Source organism: Arachis ipaensis, chromosome B8 (assembly GCF_059453495.1).
Source record: "Arachis ipaensis isolate K30076 ecotype BB chromosome B8, ASM5945349v1, whole genome shotgun sequence".
NCBI classification, from domain to species: domain Eukaryota; kingdom Viridiplantae; phylum Streptophyta; class Magnoliopsida; order Fabales; family Fabaceae; genus Arachis; species Arachis ipaensis.
In genome coordinates this window covers 87,989,617-88,006,332 of record NC_142443.1, presented here as the reverse complement: position 1 = coordinate 88,006,332, position 16,716 = coordinate 87,989,617, and the positions used below count along the sequence as shown (strand labels likewise).

At 40.1% G+C, this 16,716-nt stretch overlaps 1 non-coding gene across 1 annotated transcript; it reads right to left on the bottom strand.

Annotated features, from left to right (window-relative positions):
* Positions 1-9,115: 9,115 nt before the first annotated feature.
* Positions 9,116-9,219, bottom strand: LOC148548744 (small nucleolar RNA R71). The gene has a single exon (XR_015898592.1). It is a non-coding gene; the product is annotated as a small nucleolar RNA R71 (small nucleolar RNA).
* Positions 9,220-16,716: the final 7,497 nt, after the last annotated feature.

Here is a 16,716-nt window from a genome sequence, read left to right as displayed (position 1 = left end):
TAGCAGAGCTCACCAGGAAATTAGAAACAAAGCAAGTGGCTGCAATACACACACAAGATCAAGAGGAAGTAAGCACTGAAGGAGGTGATTGGGAAGAGGCCAACTATGTGGGAAACCAACAAAGGCAATCATATGATCCACATTCCAACACTTACAATCCAGGATGGAAAAACCACCCAAACTTTGGGTGGGGGAACCAACAAACCCAACCACAAAACCACAAACCTTACAACCACAACCAACATAACAATTCCACATACCAAAACTCCAACCAAAGATCATACCAAGCCACACAAAACACTTACTCCCAACCATCATATCATGGCCAAAATAATCAACCTACCCAACCTAATCCGAACCAACAATTTCAAGATCAATTAAACAGGATAGAAGGAATGCTTGCAACCATGAGTCAAGACATAACCGAATTGAAAGCCTTTAAGGAAGAAGTAAATTCTAACCTGCAAAACCAAGGAGCTGCCATCCAGAAGCTAGAAAATCAAATTGTGTATTTGTCTAAGCAAACCCCTGGGCCAAGCGTTTCTCATGCTGCCAAGGCTATTGCAAGGGAAGAATGTAAGGCTATAACCCTCAGAAGTGGAAAGAATCTAAAGGAGATCTCAAAGGAAACCACAAAGGATGAAGCAAAGGAAAATGTGAGAGACAAGGAACAAGGACAATCTTTTACACCGTCTGCAACAAAAGAAAAAGAAAAAGAGGTCCTGAAGCCTTATACACCTAAAGCACCATATCCTCAACGTTTGATGAAAAGTGAAAAGGATGGCCAATTCTCCAGATTCTTGGAGATTTTCAAGAAGCTTCAAATCAACATTTCGTTTGCTGAGGCAATAGAGCAAATGCCACTCTATGCAAAATTCTTAAAGGAATTAATGACCAAGAAGAGAAGCTGGAGAAATGAGGAAACTGTGTTGTTAACTGAAGAATGCAGTGCCATCATTCAGCACAAATTGCCTCAGAAATTGAAGGATCCAGGCAGTTTCCAAATCCCCTGCATCATAGGAGAAGTCATGGTGGAGAAGGCCTTGTGTGACTTAGGGGCCAGTATCAATTTGATGTCTCTAACAATGATGAGAAGAATGAAGATTGAGGAAGCCAAACCAACAAGAATGGCCCTCCAATTGGCAGATCGAACTTTTAAATTCCCTCATGGGATAGTTGAGGATTTGTTGGTGAAAGTGGGAGATTTTATATTTCCTGCTGATTTTGTGGTGTTAGATATGGAGGAAGAAGCCAAAGCTTCAATAATTCTGGGAAGACCCTTCCTGGCTACTGTTGGAGCCATCATAGATGTACAAAAGGGTGAACTCACTCTTAGACTACATGATGAGAAATTGGTGTTTAACGTATTCAAGGCAATGAGCTATCCATCAGAATCACTAAGGGAATGCATGAGGGTGGATGTAGTGGACATTGCAGTACAAGAAACCTTTGAGGAAACAACAAAGGAAGTGGCAGAGGAGGAGTTCACCAAGGATATTGAAGTTAGTGACATCAAGGCTGCTGAAACAACCATGCCAAGCATGCCAGAGAGAGTGAAAGAAGAGAAGGAAGCACCAAAACCTGAGCTCAAAGCATTGCCCCCTAATCTCAAGTATGCATACTTGGGTAGTGATGAGAGCCATCCTGTTATCATTAGCTCTGCCCTGAGTCAAGAACAGGAAGAAGAATTGATCAAGGTGCTACAAACTCATCAAGATGCCATTGGATGGACCCTAGCTGATTTGAAGGGGATAAGTTCATCCATATGCATGCATAAAATCTTGTTAGAAGAGGATGCTAGACCCTCCATTCAAGCTCAGAGAAGATTGAATCCCGTCATGAAAGAAGTGGTACAAAAGGAGGTCATGAAGTTATGGCAGGCAGGGGTAATCTACCCCATTTCTGATAGCCCATGGGTTAGTCCCATCCATGTAGTTCCCAAGAAAGGTGGCATAACTGTGGTGCCAAATGAGAGGAACGAACTCATACCCACAAGAACTGTCACTGGGTGGAGGATGTGCATAGACTATAGGAAGCTCAATGAAGCCACCAGAAAAGATCATTTCCCACTCCCATTCATGGATCAGATGCTTGAAAGGCTTGCAGGACATGCTTACTATTGCTTTCTGGATGGATACTCAGGCTATAATCAGATAGTAGTTGATCCTAGAGATCAAGAGAAAATATCATTTGTTTGTCCATATGGAGTTTTTGCTTATAGACGCATGCCCTTTGGATTGTGCAATGCACCTGCCACTTTCCAAAGATGCATGCTGTCCATCTTTTCGGACATGATTGAAAAATTTATTGAGGTTTTCATGGATGATTTTTCTGTGTTTGGAGATTCTTTTCCTAGCTGCCTACACCACCTTGCCTTGGTGCTTAAGAGGTGCCAAGAGACCAACCTAGTATTAAACTGGGAAAAGTGTCATTTCATGGTCACAGAAGGAATAGTCCTTGGCCACAAAATCTCTAATAGAGGCATTGAGGTGGACAGAGCTAAGGTGGAACTCATTGAAAAACTACCTCCACCAAGTAATGTCAAGGCAGTTAGGAGTTTTTTGGGACACGCTGGTTTTTACAGAAGGTTTTTTAGAGACTTTTCTAAAATAGCCAAACCTTTGAGTAACTTGCTTGTCTCTGATACACCCTTTGTATTTGATAAAAATTGCATGCTAGCCTATGAACTTTTGAAGCAAAAACTTTCCTCTGCACCTATCATTGCCCCACCTGATTGGAACTTACCTTTTGAACTGATGTGTGATGCATCAGACCTTGCTATTGGGGCAGTGTTAGGACAAAGGAAAGACAATTTGGTACATGTGATTTATTATGCCAGTAAAGTCTTGAATGATAACCAAAGGAATTACACAACCACTGAAAAAGAACTCTTGGCAATAGTCTTTGCATTTGACAAATTTAGATCCTATCTCATTGGATCTAAAGTCATTGTCTTCACTGATCATTCAGCTTTAAAATACTTACTTGCTAAACAAGAATCCAAACCAAGACTTATTAGATGGGTTCTTTTGTTGCAGGAATTTGACATTGAAATCAAAGACAAGAAGGGTGTAGAGAACAAGGTGGCAGACCATTTATCAAGGATACCATGTGAAGAAGGAAGCGCACAAAGCACACATATAAATGAGTGCTTTCCTGATGAACAACTCATGGTAATTCACAAAGCACCCTGGTTTGCAGACATAGCAAACTTCAAGGCCACTGGGAGTTTGCCGTTGGAATTTAACAAGCATCAAAGGAAGAAATTGGTAAATGATACCAAATACTTCATCTGGGACGAACCATACTTGTTCAAAAAATGTTCGGATGGCATACTCAGAAGATGCATATCAGAGGATGAAGGAAGGGAAGTCTTATGGGACTGCCATGGCTCCACTTATGGAGGACATTTTGCAGGAGAAAGAACAGCAGCTAAGGTGTTGCAGTGTGGTTTTTATTGGCCCACTATCTTCAAAGATGCAAAGGAACTAGTGAAGCACTGCCATGAATGCCAGAAAGCGAGGAACCTGCCAAGAAGAAATGAAATGCCACAACAATTCATTCTGGAACTTGAATTGTTTGATGTATGGGGGATAGATTTCATGGGACCCTTTCCCACCTCATACTCAAATAATTACATTCTTGTAGCAGTAGACTATGTCTCCAAATGGGTGGAAGCAATAGCAACTCCAACCAATGATAATAAGATAGTCATGAACTTCCTCAGAAAACACATTTTTTGCCGTTTTGGGGTTCCAAGAGCAATCATCAGTAATGGAGGAAGCCACTTCTGCAACAAACTATTAGAGGCATTGCTTCTAAAATATGGAGTCAAACACAAGGTAGCCACACCATACCATCCACAGACAAGTGGGCAAGCCGAAATATCTAATAGAGAACTCAAAAGAATCCTGGAAAAGACTGTGGGAACTTCAAGGAAGGACTGGTCGATTAAGCTAGATGATGCTCTTTGGGCATATAGGACAGCTTTCAAAACACCAATTGGAATGTCTCCTTACCAACTAGTATATGGAAAAGCTTGCCATTTGCCACTGGAGTTGGAGCACAAGGCATTCTGGGCCTTGAAAATCTTGAACTTGGACAGCAAAGCTGCTGGAGAAAGAAGGATGTTGCAAATTCAAGAGTTGGAAGAATTCAGACCTGAAGCTTATGAGAATGCCAAAATTTACAAAGAAAGAGCAAAGAAGAAGCATGACAGCAACATACCCCCAAGGAAATTTGAAGAAGGACAAAAAGTATTGCTCTACAATTCTAGGCTGAAGCTATTTCCAGGGAAGCTAAAATCAAGGTGGTCTGGACCATTCCTTGTCACCAAGGTCTCCCAATATGGACAAGTAGAAATCATGGAAGAAAAGTCACAACGAACCTTCACTGTGAACGGTCAAAGACTCAAACATTACTTGGGAGATGTGGAGGAGAAGGACAAGGTTAAATATAACCTCAACTGAGGAAGACAACCGTCAAGCTAGTGACGTTAAAGAAGCGCTTGTTGGGAGGCAACCCAACCTGAGGTAATACCCTTTTGCTGTTTCTTTTATTTGTTTCAATAAAAAGGGTGAAGTAGTTTCTGTGCATTGCAAAGAATTAAGTTTGGTGTTTCACACCAAACAATGAATTCGTGGATCAATAATTCAAAAGGGAATGTGTGACTCTAAGTTTGGTGTTCCACCATAAAGATCAACTGAACACAATAACCTTTGAATTATATGAAAGGAACAACCATTCTAAGCAATCACAGGAATGCTTAAATTCCTTAGCAGCAACTTCATTCCAAGGAGAACTCAAGGATTCAAAGAACAGAGGAGTAAGTAGGAGACTAAGTTTGGTGTTCACACACCAACTTAAGACTCAGACACTTGCCCATACATAGTTGAGCTAACCACTCAAGTGCTTGAGAAGCAAGCAGCTTCATCACTCTTTGCAGGAAAGGAAACAAGGATCTGAGAAAGAACATGAAGCAACAATTAGGAGAAGAAGGAAAAATCAAATTGTTTCCTGGCAACAAAGAGAAAACAAGAAATTTCACAAGGTGGTGGTGTTCCTTGACCATTCTTTAAAAGGCAAACAAAAGCATGCTTGGTCTGGTTTAAACTGTAATTATTGAATCTTCTGGAATGTGAAGTTTTTAGTATGAGTGTCTGTTTACTGCTTTGAATAAAGTGAATACCTAGATGTTTGGATATAACTTCACCTTCTTAAACAAATGCTTGCCATGCTTGTTCTGTTTCCAAAAATAAAAGAAAAGTTTGAACAAAAGTAACTTGGCTCAATTAGTGACAAATCAAGTAGAATTAAGTGGTGGTATGCATGCTTGATTGTTTAGTCAGATCACTGGAAATAGAGTGTAGAATTATCATTTTTTGTGTAGAAATTAAAAACTGTCTATGGATCTTAATGAATAAATGTCTTTGGCCATGAAAAAGAAAGAAAAAGAAGAAGAAAAAGCCACTGAAAAAGGGCAACCAAGAAGCAAAAAAAAGTTGAGAAAATAAGCTAGGCACCAATGGTTTGAACTTCTGAGACAAATGCCTGTGGTGTTTATGTATTAAGGATATGCTTGGATGAATAGGTTCTGAGGAGTGTTTCAACACTTGGTAACTTGGGTTAACTAACCCGGGATTATCAACCAAAAGTCCATTATCAAGAGCAACCTAAATACAAAACATTTAGTCACACAAAGAGGTGCTGGGCACCAATGTCTCAAGAAGAAATGTGAACTAAAATGCCTGGAGTGGATATGTGTAGTGCACTGATAAGAAAAAGAAAATGCCAAAGGCTTGTGCAACACATGACACTAAGCAAACAAGGAGCAAAGGAGCTCTAAGAAAAAAAGAAAAGAAAAACAAAGAAGAGAAAAGTGCCAAGGACATAAGAATAACAAGAGGCCATAGCAGTGTTTGATGGATGCAATGAAAAAGTGATAATCTTACCTGATAAGAATGAAAAAGTGATACTGCAACTTTCTGCATAAAACCCTTCTGATGAACTTCAAATGCTTGCTAATATAGCCAATGTAATTGCTTTCTGTTTCATACTTTCTTCTCAAATAACTCAGGACTTGCTTAGGGACAAGCAAGTATTAAGTTTGGTGTTGTGATGCCAAGGCATCTTAGGCTAGTTTCACTAGCATTTTTCTGTTAGTTTTAGTTGTTTTATGCATTTTCTTGAGCTTAAAGTAACCAAGAATGGTTAAATGAATAACAAAGCAATGAACCATCCAAACAGTACGATTTTGATGCAAATTCCATGAGTTTTTAGTTATATTACTTGAATGCTATGAATGGAAGATTTCTCATGAAATTTTGCAAGACTTTGATGCAATTGTTTGGATGATTTCAGGGAAGAAGAGGCTAGGCAAGGAAGCTTGAATATCACATGTGGAGTTTAAGTTCCAGTTTAAGCTTAAACTGGAGCTTAAACGCCAGAATCATGAAGGCTAAGAAATGCTGGAACTGGCGTTTAACCTCCAGTTTAACCTTAAACTGGAAGTTAAACGCCAGAATGAGAATTTCACCAAGGGAGCATTTCCAGGTTTAAGCTCCAGTTTAACCTTAAACTGGAGCTTAAACGTGTTCGACACAATTCTCACCAGGAAGCATTTCCACGTTTAACCTCTAGTTTAACCTTAAACTGGAGGTTAAACGCCAGAAGTAAGAAAGGCACTAGGAGCATTTCCATGTTTAAGCTCCAGTTTAACCTTAAACTGGAGCTTAAACGTGTTCGACTATTTCTCTCCTCCAGGGTTGCTTTCTCATTTCCACGTTTAAGCTTCAGTTTAACCTTAAACTGAAGCTTAAACGTGTTCGACCCAATTGCTCCTCCAGGGTTGCTTTCTTCATTTCCACGTTTAAGCTTCAGTTTAACCTTAAACTGAAGCTTAAACGTGTTCGACATTTCACACTCCTGGGTTGCTTTCTTCCATTTCCACGTTTAAGTTTCAGTCTAACCTTAAACTGAAACTTAAACTTCAACTTAAACGCCACTTTTTGAAAGGGGTTTCTGGGCCAAATATATTGAAGTTTAAGTTAGCATTTGAGCACAAACATTAACTTGAACGTATTATGGTATGAAACCCAATTGAATATCATGGTTTATGGGATTGGGCCTGAAGAATTGATGAGTCTGGAGCTTTAATTTGTTGAGTCTTGTGTCATTACTTGTTTATCACTAAGTTTGCTCAATGAATGTTACAGAATTGGATCACAGCCTCATCAGAATTATGGACCATAAACCCAAAGCAAAAGGAATTCAGGGAAAGGCCTCAAAGCCCAAGAAACACAACAGAAGCTCAATTTAGAAAGTGTATAAATAGGATAGAATTTAAGTTAGAGGGAGTTTTTTTGGATACACAGAGAACTTTGGATCATTTTCCTTTAGTTTTGTAATTGAATTCAGAGCTATGACTCACTAAACCCCTTTCATTGGGTTAGGGAGCTCTATTGTAATTCAATGAATCAATAATAGTTTTATCTTCTTCTTCAATCTTTTCTCTTGAATTTTGTTAGAAAGCTTCTCGATCTAATTCCATTGGGTAGTTGTCTTGGGAAAGAAACTACCCATAATTGGAATCCTTCGGAACCTTGGGAAAGGAATGGAGGATTCATGCTAGAGAAGCTTTCTCACAGTGAATTGGATTGAGGTTTGGATGGATATTGTGACATGTAATCCTACCAAATTGTGGTTCATGAAACTGTGTGGTATAATCAGTGATCGAGCATCATCTCTTCTTATGAACATTTAAACCAAGGGATTGGGAATTTGTTTGTTTTTAGAGAGAATTGGTGAGCCAAGGGATTGGGATCCAATCATATAAGATTGCCAAGCAAAATTCAATGAATGCATTGGTTGAGGAAGGGATAAAAGTTGTTTTGATTCGGAGATCTCAATATCTCCTAACACCCAATGAACTCCCATTTCTGATCTACCACTTTCTCTTTACATTCTGCAATTAAATTCATGCAATCACCCCCATCCCTTTTAATTTCAGCAATTTAGCTTCTCGCTCTTTAATTCATGCAATTTTACATTCCGCAATTCTCATCTAAATCTTGATTCCGCTCAACTAGAACATACTTCTAATCCGAATTGCTCACTCAACCAATCCTTGTGGGATTCGACCTCACTCTATTGTGAGTTTTTACTTGACGATAACCGGTGCACTTGCCGGAAGGAATTTTGCCGATCGTGCAATTTCCTAAATCGTAGCATAACAAGTTTATGCGCATCAAGTTTATGGCACCGTTGCCGGGGATTGGTTTTCGATTGACAATTCTCAAATTGGAAGTTAACTAGATTGAGCATTTTTCTTGCTTTGTTAATTCAGTTCAAGTTACTTGTTGAATTTTAATTTCTGCACTCTGTTACATGCTTTCTTTCTTTATGCCTTTAAATTCAAGCAACTAACTCACTGACTCACTAACTATTTGAATTAATTCCTCAACTGCTCTAACCATACTCTTCCATTAACCAAGAGTATTTCACTTGTTTGGTGCCTGTGCTGTGTTCTTGTATGACAGGTAGGAGAGGAGAGACATCAACTCCTCCATATACCGAACCAGAGAGGACCCTTCATAGACTTAGAAGGGAAGCAAGAGGGAAGAGAGTACTGAGAGAAGAGGAATCTGAAGGAGAATCTGAGGACAATTTTGAGGAAGCTTTAGATCTCAACATGGATAGAGAAGTTCACAACCATGAGAGGGCTGATGGAAACAATGCCATTCCTGAGAGGAGGGTTCTTGGTTCATACATAAACCCAACCTCTGGGAATTGTGGTAGCAGCATTCAGAAACCACCCATTCAGGCCAACAATTTTGAACTCAAACCACAGCTAATATCACTTGTGGAGGATCATTGTTCATTTGGTGGGAGTGCCAATGAAGATCCAAACCAACATCTCACAAAATTCCTGAGAATTTGCGATACTGTGAAGTCCAATGGAGTCCAGGAAGATACCTATAAACTGCTCTTGTTCCCATTTTCACTTAGGGACAAGGCAGCTAAGTGGCTGGAATCATTCCCAAGGGGGAGCCTAACAACCTGGGATGAGGTGGAGAGCAAGTTTCTGGCACGTTTCTACCCCCCACAAAAGGTCAATAGGCTTCGATCTGAGGTTCAGACTTTTAGACAACAAGATGGTGAAACTCTCTACGAGGCATGGGAGAGGTTCAAGGATTTGACAAGGAAATGCCCACCAGACATGTTCCATGACTGGGTGCAATTGCATATTTTCTATGATGGACTTTCTTATGAATCAAGGAAGGCTGTAGACCATTCATCAGGAGGTTCATTGAACAGGAAAAAGACTGTGGAAGAAGCCATTGAAGTGATTGGTCAAGCAACTTTAATTAGAAGAATGTTCTAGTTGAGCGAATCCAAAATTTGGGTTGAGAGTTGCAGAAAATAAAATGGCGGGAATGTAAATAACAGAAAAGTAAATGCTAGAATTAAAGGACTGGAAGTAAATGACTGAAAATAAATTGCAGAATTGTAAATGGGAATGGGGGATTTGCTCATGAAAGTAAATGGCAGAAATTAAAGAGAATGGGTAAGATCAGAGATGGGGAGTTCATTGGGCTTAGGAGATGTTGCAATTCTCCGGATCAAGTTCATTTTCATCTCTTCCTCAATCAATGCACTCATTGATTTCCTTGGCAATCTTAAGTGATTGAATTACAATTTCTTGCAATTCAATCTCTCAAATCTTGATCAATAGCCAATTCCTTGGTCAATTGCTCATGAGAAGAGATGAAGTATGGTCACTGATTATACCACATGCATTTCCCAAATCAAGTATTGAGAGGGTTATAGTCACATACCCATCCAAACCGAATTTGGTCCAGCATGAGAAAGCATTTCTAGCTTGATCTCTTCATTCCTCTTTCAAGGTTCAAAAGAGATCCAAGTTTAAATAGCTTCTCTTCCAAGATAACTACTCAATTGGATGAAGATCGAAAGCTTTCAAGTAAAATCAAGAGGAAAGATAGAAGAAGAATAATGAAAATTAGTATTGATCCATCAAATTACAACAGAGCTCCTTAACCCAATGAAAGGGCTTTAGTTGTTCATAGCTCTTGAAAATGAAAACAAAGATGGAGAATACATCATAAAACTAGAAATTGCAAAGAAAGTAAAATACAGAGAGTAGTTCTCCTTTTCCCAGCCTCCAGAACTCTTTCTCAATTCAAAGCTACTCCTATATATACTACTCTTCTCAGCTTCTAGTGTGATTCTTCAAGTCTTGGGCCTTTGGATCTTGAGTTTGAAGCAGTTCCTTTCTTTATTTGGGCTTGGTTTTCTCGTTAACCTTGCAAGTTAACTCCCCTTTTCTTGCTTCCTTTTGGTCCTGAAATCAAGCAATAAAGTGCATCAAAGCTCTAGTCCAAGTCATGAGTAATGCAACATAATATTTGTCACCAAACTTATGCAAAATCCTCATGAAATTATGTAAATTGCACAATGTATGCTTGAATCAAGGCATAAGTGAATATCTACCCAAAACTAGCTTATTTCCTAAAGAAATGCATGAAACTAACCTAATAACAGTAAAGAAAAGGTCAGAGAAACTGGCCAAGATGCCCTGGCATCACAACACCAAACTTAAAGCTTGATTGTCCCTAAGCAAGTACTGGAACAAGAGAATGATGAATGGAGTATCCAGAGGAATGAGTCATTCTTGTGGAAGTCATGTTACTGATTTTATGGTGGTTTCATGCATAGCAACTTAGGTTCATTCCATTACTGGCTTTCAGACCTTTATCATGTCCTAAAACACCCACTTTGTTTATATCCCATGAGACTTTTATGCATTGATCCTTTTGTTGTCATTTCAAGGGTTATTTGTGTTCTTCAGGCTAAGTGCTCTGTAAGGGGGCAACTCTTTAAGATAAGTTTTCAGCCAACACTCCCGAACCAGTTGGTTCAAGGTGCTAGGTGTTGAAGCACCCCTAAGGACTTACTCCCTCAAGTCTCTCCCCCATACATACACACTACAGGCATATAGTTTATTTATTTTCTTTTCTTGAGACCTTGGTGTCCAGCACCTCTTTGGGTTACTAAGTGTTCTGTAGTGAGGGTTACTCTTGATAGTGGACTTTCAGCTGATAATCCCGGGTTAGTTAACCCAAGTTACCAAGTGATAAGGCACCCCTAAGAGCTTATTCATCCAAGTAGATCCCTCACACAGGAGCACCACAGACACTTGCCTCAAGATTAAAACCATTGATGCCTAGCCTTATTGCTTACTCTTTTTCTTTTGTTTTTCACTTCCATTGTTCTTTCCCTTTTCTCTTATTAGGATCTTGTTATTAACTTAGTCTCATGAGTGTATCCAAAGCAAAGTATTCAGGCCAGATAATTGTCATCCCAGCCTTGTGGTTGAACCAACTTAGCTAACTTATGACTACCCCAAAGATTCATGAATGCACTTCCACATTATGAACTCTACTATGGTCTTTTAAAAACATAAACATTCTCTTCTTCATTTGATTTAAAGGGACAAGCTTACAAGAAAGTTAAGTGATGGTGCAGTAACATAAAGACTAGTGCACATAGACCTATTCAGAACTTAAAAGACAGAATTTAAAAAGGGTTCAACTATGAGTAACTACAAATCAAAAGTGCATTCGAACTTCCAACTTTCAACAATTCTGAGTACAATGGAATTAGATAACAATACAACCTTCGGGTGATGATCTCTTGTCCCCCTCTCTCTTTGTCATCATCCTAGTTTTTGCTGCCTCGCTTCTTTGGGTGAAGGTGCACCATTTCCTTATAAGATTCCTGCAAGGTTACTGGAAGTTGCTTGTTCCAAAGCACTTGAGACATAGTTAGCTTACATGTATGCTTGTGCCTTTTGAACTCAATTTGGTGTGTGAACACCAAACTTAGTTCTTTGCCCAGTACAAAACATTGCATATATGCAGAGACCCTCATATCTTGTTATCAACAAAGCAATGATCACCTATAGTCTAATTACATCTAAGTGGTTTCTCTTGATTGGATGGAGCTAGCAATGTTCTTTTGAAGTAGAGTGTAATTCTAACCAATGTCCTTTAGTGGAACACCAAATTTAGAACTACACTATCACTCTTGGATTGTTCTGGTGTGGAACACCAAACTTAGCTCCTTACAATACAGGGGAAACAACTTGTGATTTTTATTGAAATAAAGATGAAAGTGAAACTACCTGAGGTTGGGTTGCCTCCCAACAGAGCGCTCTTTTATTGTCGCTAGCTCGACGAGTCCTTAATCACTTGAGATGGTACTTTACTCTGGGGTTTTCCCCCATGTTGCCCAGGTAATGCTTAAGTCTTTGTCCATTCACTGTAAAAGTCCTCTCCGAACCTTCATCCGTGATTTCGATGTGGCCATATGGTGATACTTTTGTAACCATGAAAGGTCCGAACCACCTTGACTTGAGTTTTCCTGGGAACAGCCTTAATTTAGAATTGTAAAGGAGTACTTGCTGCCCTTTTTCGAAACTCCTAGGTGCCAGATGCATGTCATGTTTTCTCTTTGCCTTTTCTTTATACATCTTAGTATTTTCATAGGCTTGTGACCTGAATTCCTCCATCTCTTGCAGCTGCAAGATCCTTTTTGCACCAGCAGCAATACTGTCAAAATTTAGTATCTTGATAGCCCAAAGAGCTTTGTGTTCCAGCTCCAGTGGTAAGTGACAAGCCTTCCCATAGACTAGTTGATATGGAGACATTCCAAGTGGAGTTTTGAATGCTGTTCTGTATGCCCAAAGAGCATCATCCAACTTCTTTGACCAATCCTTTCTAGATGCGCCCACAGTCTTTTCCAGGATCCTCTTCAGCTCTCTGTTGGATATCTCAGTTTGCCCACTTGTTTGAGGATGGTAAGGTGTGGCTACTTTGTGTTTTACCCCATATCGTAAGAGGAAAGCTTCTAGTGGTTTGTTACAAAAGTGGCTCCCTCCATCACTGATGAGAGCTCTTGGGACTCCAAACCGGCTAAAGATATTCTTCCTGAGGAAGTTCATGACTACCTTGTTATCATTAGTTGGGGTTGCAATATCCTCTACCCATTTGGAAACATAATCCACTGCTACCAGGATGTACTTGTTTGCATATGAGGTTGGTAATGGTCCCATGAAATCAATTCCCCACACATCAAACAGTTCCAGTTCCAAGATGAAATTTTGTGGCATGGCGTTTCTTTTGGGCAGGTTTCCAGATCTTTGGCTTTCATTGCAGCTTTTTACTAGTTCCTTGGCATCCTTGAAAAGGGTGGGCCAAAAGAATCTGCTTTGTAACACCTTTGCTGCAGTTCTGTCCCCTCCAAAGTGCCCGCCATAGCATGAACCGTGGCAGTTCCACAGGACTTCTCTCCCTTCTTCTTCCGAAACACATCTTCTAAGAATTCCATCTGAACATTTCTTGAAGAGATATGGCTCATCCCAGACAAAGTATTTTGCATCATTCCTGAGCTTCCTCTTTTGATGTTTATTGATCCCTGGGGGTAATGCCCCAGTTGCCTTGAAATTTGCAATATCTGCAAACCATGGTGCTTTGTGAACTATCATCAATTGCTCATCAGGGAAGAGCTCGTTCACATTTGTATCATTCTTTCCACCTTGATCATGAGGGATTCTGGATAGGTGATCTGCCACTTTGTTCTCCACTCCTTTCTTGTCTCTGATTTCAATATCAAATTCCTGCAACAGTAAGATCCACCTTATTAGTCTTGGCTTTGATTCTTGCTTGGCAAACAAATATTTAAGTGCTGTGTGATCTGTAAAAATAATCACTTCAGCACCAATGAGGTATGATCTAAATTTGTCAAATGCAAAAACTATTGCTAGCAACTCCTTTTCAGTAGTGGTATAATTTCTTTGAGTTTCATTAAGGACTTTGCTAGCATAGTATGTCACACGAACTAGGTTATCTTTCCTTTGTCCTAACACTGCCCCAACTGCAAAATCAGATGCATCGCACATCAATTCAAATGGTAGGTTCCAATCAGGTGGGGAAATGATAGGAGCAGAGGATAACCTCATTTTCAAATGTGCAAAAGCTAGCATGCATGTTTCATCAAAGATGAATGGTGTATCAGATACAAGGAGATTGCTTAAGGGCTTGGCTATCTTTGAAAAATCTTTAATGAACCTTCTGTAAAAACCAGCATGCCCTAAAAAACTTCTAATTACCTTGACATCACTGGGTGGGGGTAGTTTTTCAATAAGTTCTACTTTAGCTCTATCAACCTCAATGCCTTGGTGAGAGACCTTGTGACCAAGGACTATTCCTCCTGTCACGATGAAGTGGCATTTTTCCCAGTTTAAGACCAAATTGGTCTCTTGGCATCTTTTCAATACCAAGGCGAGGTGATGTAGGCAACTAGGAAAAGAATCTCCAAATACCGAGAAATCATCCATAAAAACTTCAATGAATTTTTCTATCATATCTGAAAAGATAGAAAGCATGCAGCATTAGAAAGTTGCAGGGGCATTACATAATCCAAATGGCATGCGCCTATAGGCAAACACTCCATACGGACAGATAAATAAGGTTTTCTCTTGGTCTATTGGATCAACCACTATTTGGTTATATCCTGAATAACCGTCGAGAAAACAATAATATGCGTGCCTTGCAAGTCTTTCCAACATCTGATCCATGAATGGAAGGGAAAAATGGTCCTTTCGTGTAGCCTCATTGAGTTTCCTGTAGTCTATGTACATCCGCCATCCTGTGACGGTCCTTGTAGGTATGAGCTCGTTCTTTTCATTGGTAACCACAGTGATCCCTCCCTTCTTTGGCACAACATGTATGGGGCTAACCCAAGGGCTGTCCGAAATTGGGTATATGACCCCTCCTTGCCAAAGCTTCATAACCTCTTTCTGTACCACTTCCTTCATGATTGGGTTCAGCCTTCTTTGGGATTGAATTGATGGCTTGGCATCATCTTCCAACAGTATTTTATGCATGCATATGGCTGAACTGATTCCCTTCAAGTCAGCAAGGGTCCATCCAATGGCATCCTTATGCTCCCGCAGCACCTTGAGTAGTTCATCCTCTTGATCTTGGGGGAGGGATGAATTTATGATCACTGGGTAGTTTTCATTTTCTCCTAGATATGCATATTTGAGAGTGGGTGGCAATGCTTTGAGTTCAGGTTTGGGTGCTTTTGATTTTTCGTTCCCTTCCTTTGGTGCATCTGGTATAGGTATTTCTGCTGTAGCTACCTCTTCACTTGATTCAGATTCTTCCTCCACCAATCTCTCGTTCTCTTCAGGTTCATCTTCTTCAAAATTCTCCTCCACTTCATCCTCAAGTGCATCTACCCTCATGCATTCCCCCAATTGTTCCGGTGGATAACTCATGGCCTTGAACACATTGAATGTCATCTTTTCATTGTGTAACCTCAGGGTGAGGTCACCCTTCTGAACATCAATGACAGCTCCAGCAGTGGCCAAGAATGGGCTTCCCAAGATGATGGAGGTCTTGGCGTCTTCCTGCATGTCCAGCACCACAAAATCTGCTGGGAATATGAAATCTCCTACTTTTACTAGCAAATCCTCTACTATCCCGTGAGGGAATTTGAACGACCGGTCTGCCAGTTGTAGAGCCATTTTTGTTGGTTTAGCCTCCTCAATTTTCATCTTTCTCATCATAGCTTCTGACATCAAATTGATGCTGGCCCCTAAGTCACAAAGAGCCTTTTCTACTGTGATTTCTCCTATAATGCAAGGGATCTGAAAACTCCCAGGATCCTTCAGTTTCTGAGGTAGTTTATGCTGAATGATAGCACTGCACTCTTCAGTTAGTATCACAGTCTCGTTGTTCTTCCAGCTTCGCTTCTTAGTCATTAGCTCCTTCAAAAACTTGGCATAAAGTGGCATTTGTTCTATGGCTTCAGCAAATGGTCTGTTGATTTGTAGCTTTTTGAAGATTTCCAAAAATCTCAAGAACTGGTTGTCATCTTCCTTTTTCTTCAATAGCTGGGGGTATGGAGCTCTTGAGATGTTCAGTTGGGGTATCTTTTTTTCTTTCTGCAGACTTGGCGTGGGGGTTGCATTCCATCTTGCTCTTCTCCCTTTTCATTTGAGCCTTCTTCTTGTGGTTTTTGGGGATGTTCCTTCAGTTCCTTCCCACTTCTAAGTGTGATAGCTTGACACTCCTCCCTTTTGCTTGAATGGGCATCATAGCAAAAATTGTGGTTCGGAAGCTGCTTAAACAGATAGCTGATTTGTGTTTCCAGTTTTGTGATGGCAGCATTTTGATTCTGCATGTTTGATTGTACTTCCTCTCTGAATGCTTTACTATCTTGAATGTCTCTGCATATTTCTTCAATGAAGGTTTCGATCTTAGAGAGCTTGTCATCAATTGATGAGTGGTTCGGAGCAGATGTGCTGTTTTGGCTTTGATAAGTGTGTGGAAAAGTGTTGTTGTGGGGGTGTTGAGATTCCTCTGGTCTTGGTTTTGATCTTGTTTACTTCCCCACCCAAAGTTTGGGTGGTTTCTCCATCCAGGGTTGTATGTCTTGGAGTATGGATCATAGTTTTTCCTTGGTGAATTCCCAATGTAGTTGGCTTGCTCCTGACTCCCCTCTGCTTCTTCATTCACTCCTTCTTGGATTGTTGATGAAGATGAGATTGCTGCTACTTGGTTCCTCTACATCTTCTTGGTGAGGTCAGCCAGCTGCTGGGTAATGAGATTATTTTGGGCCAACAGA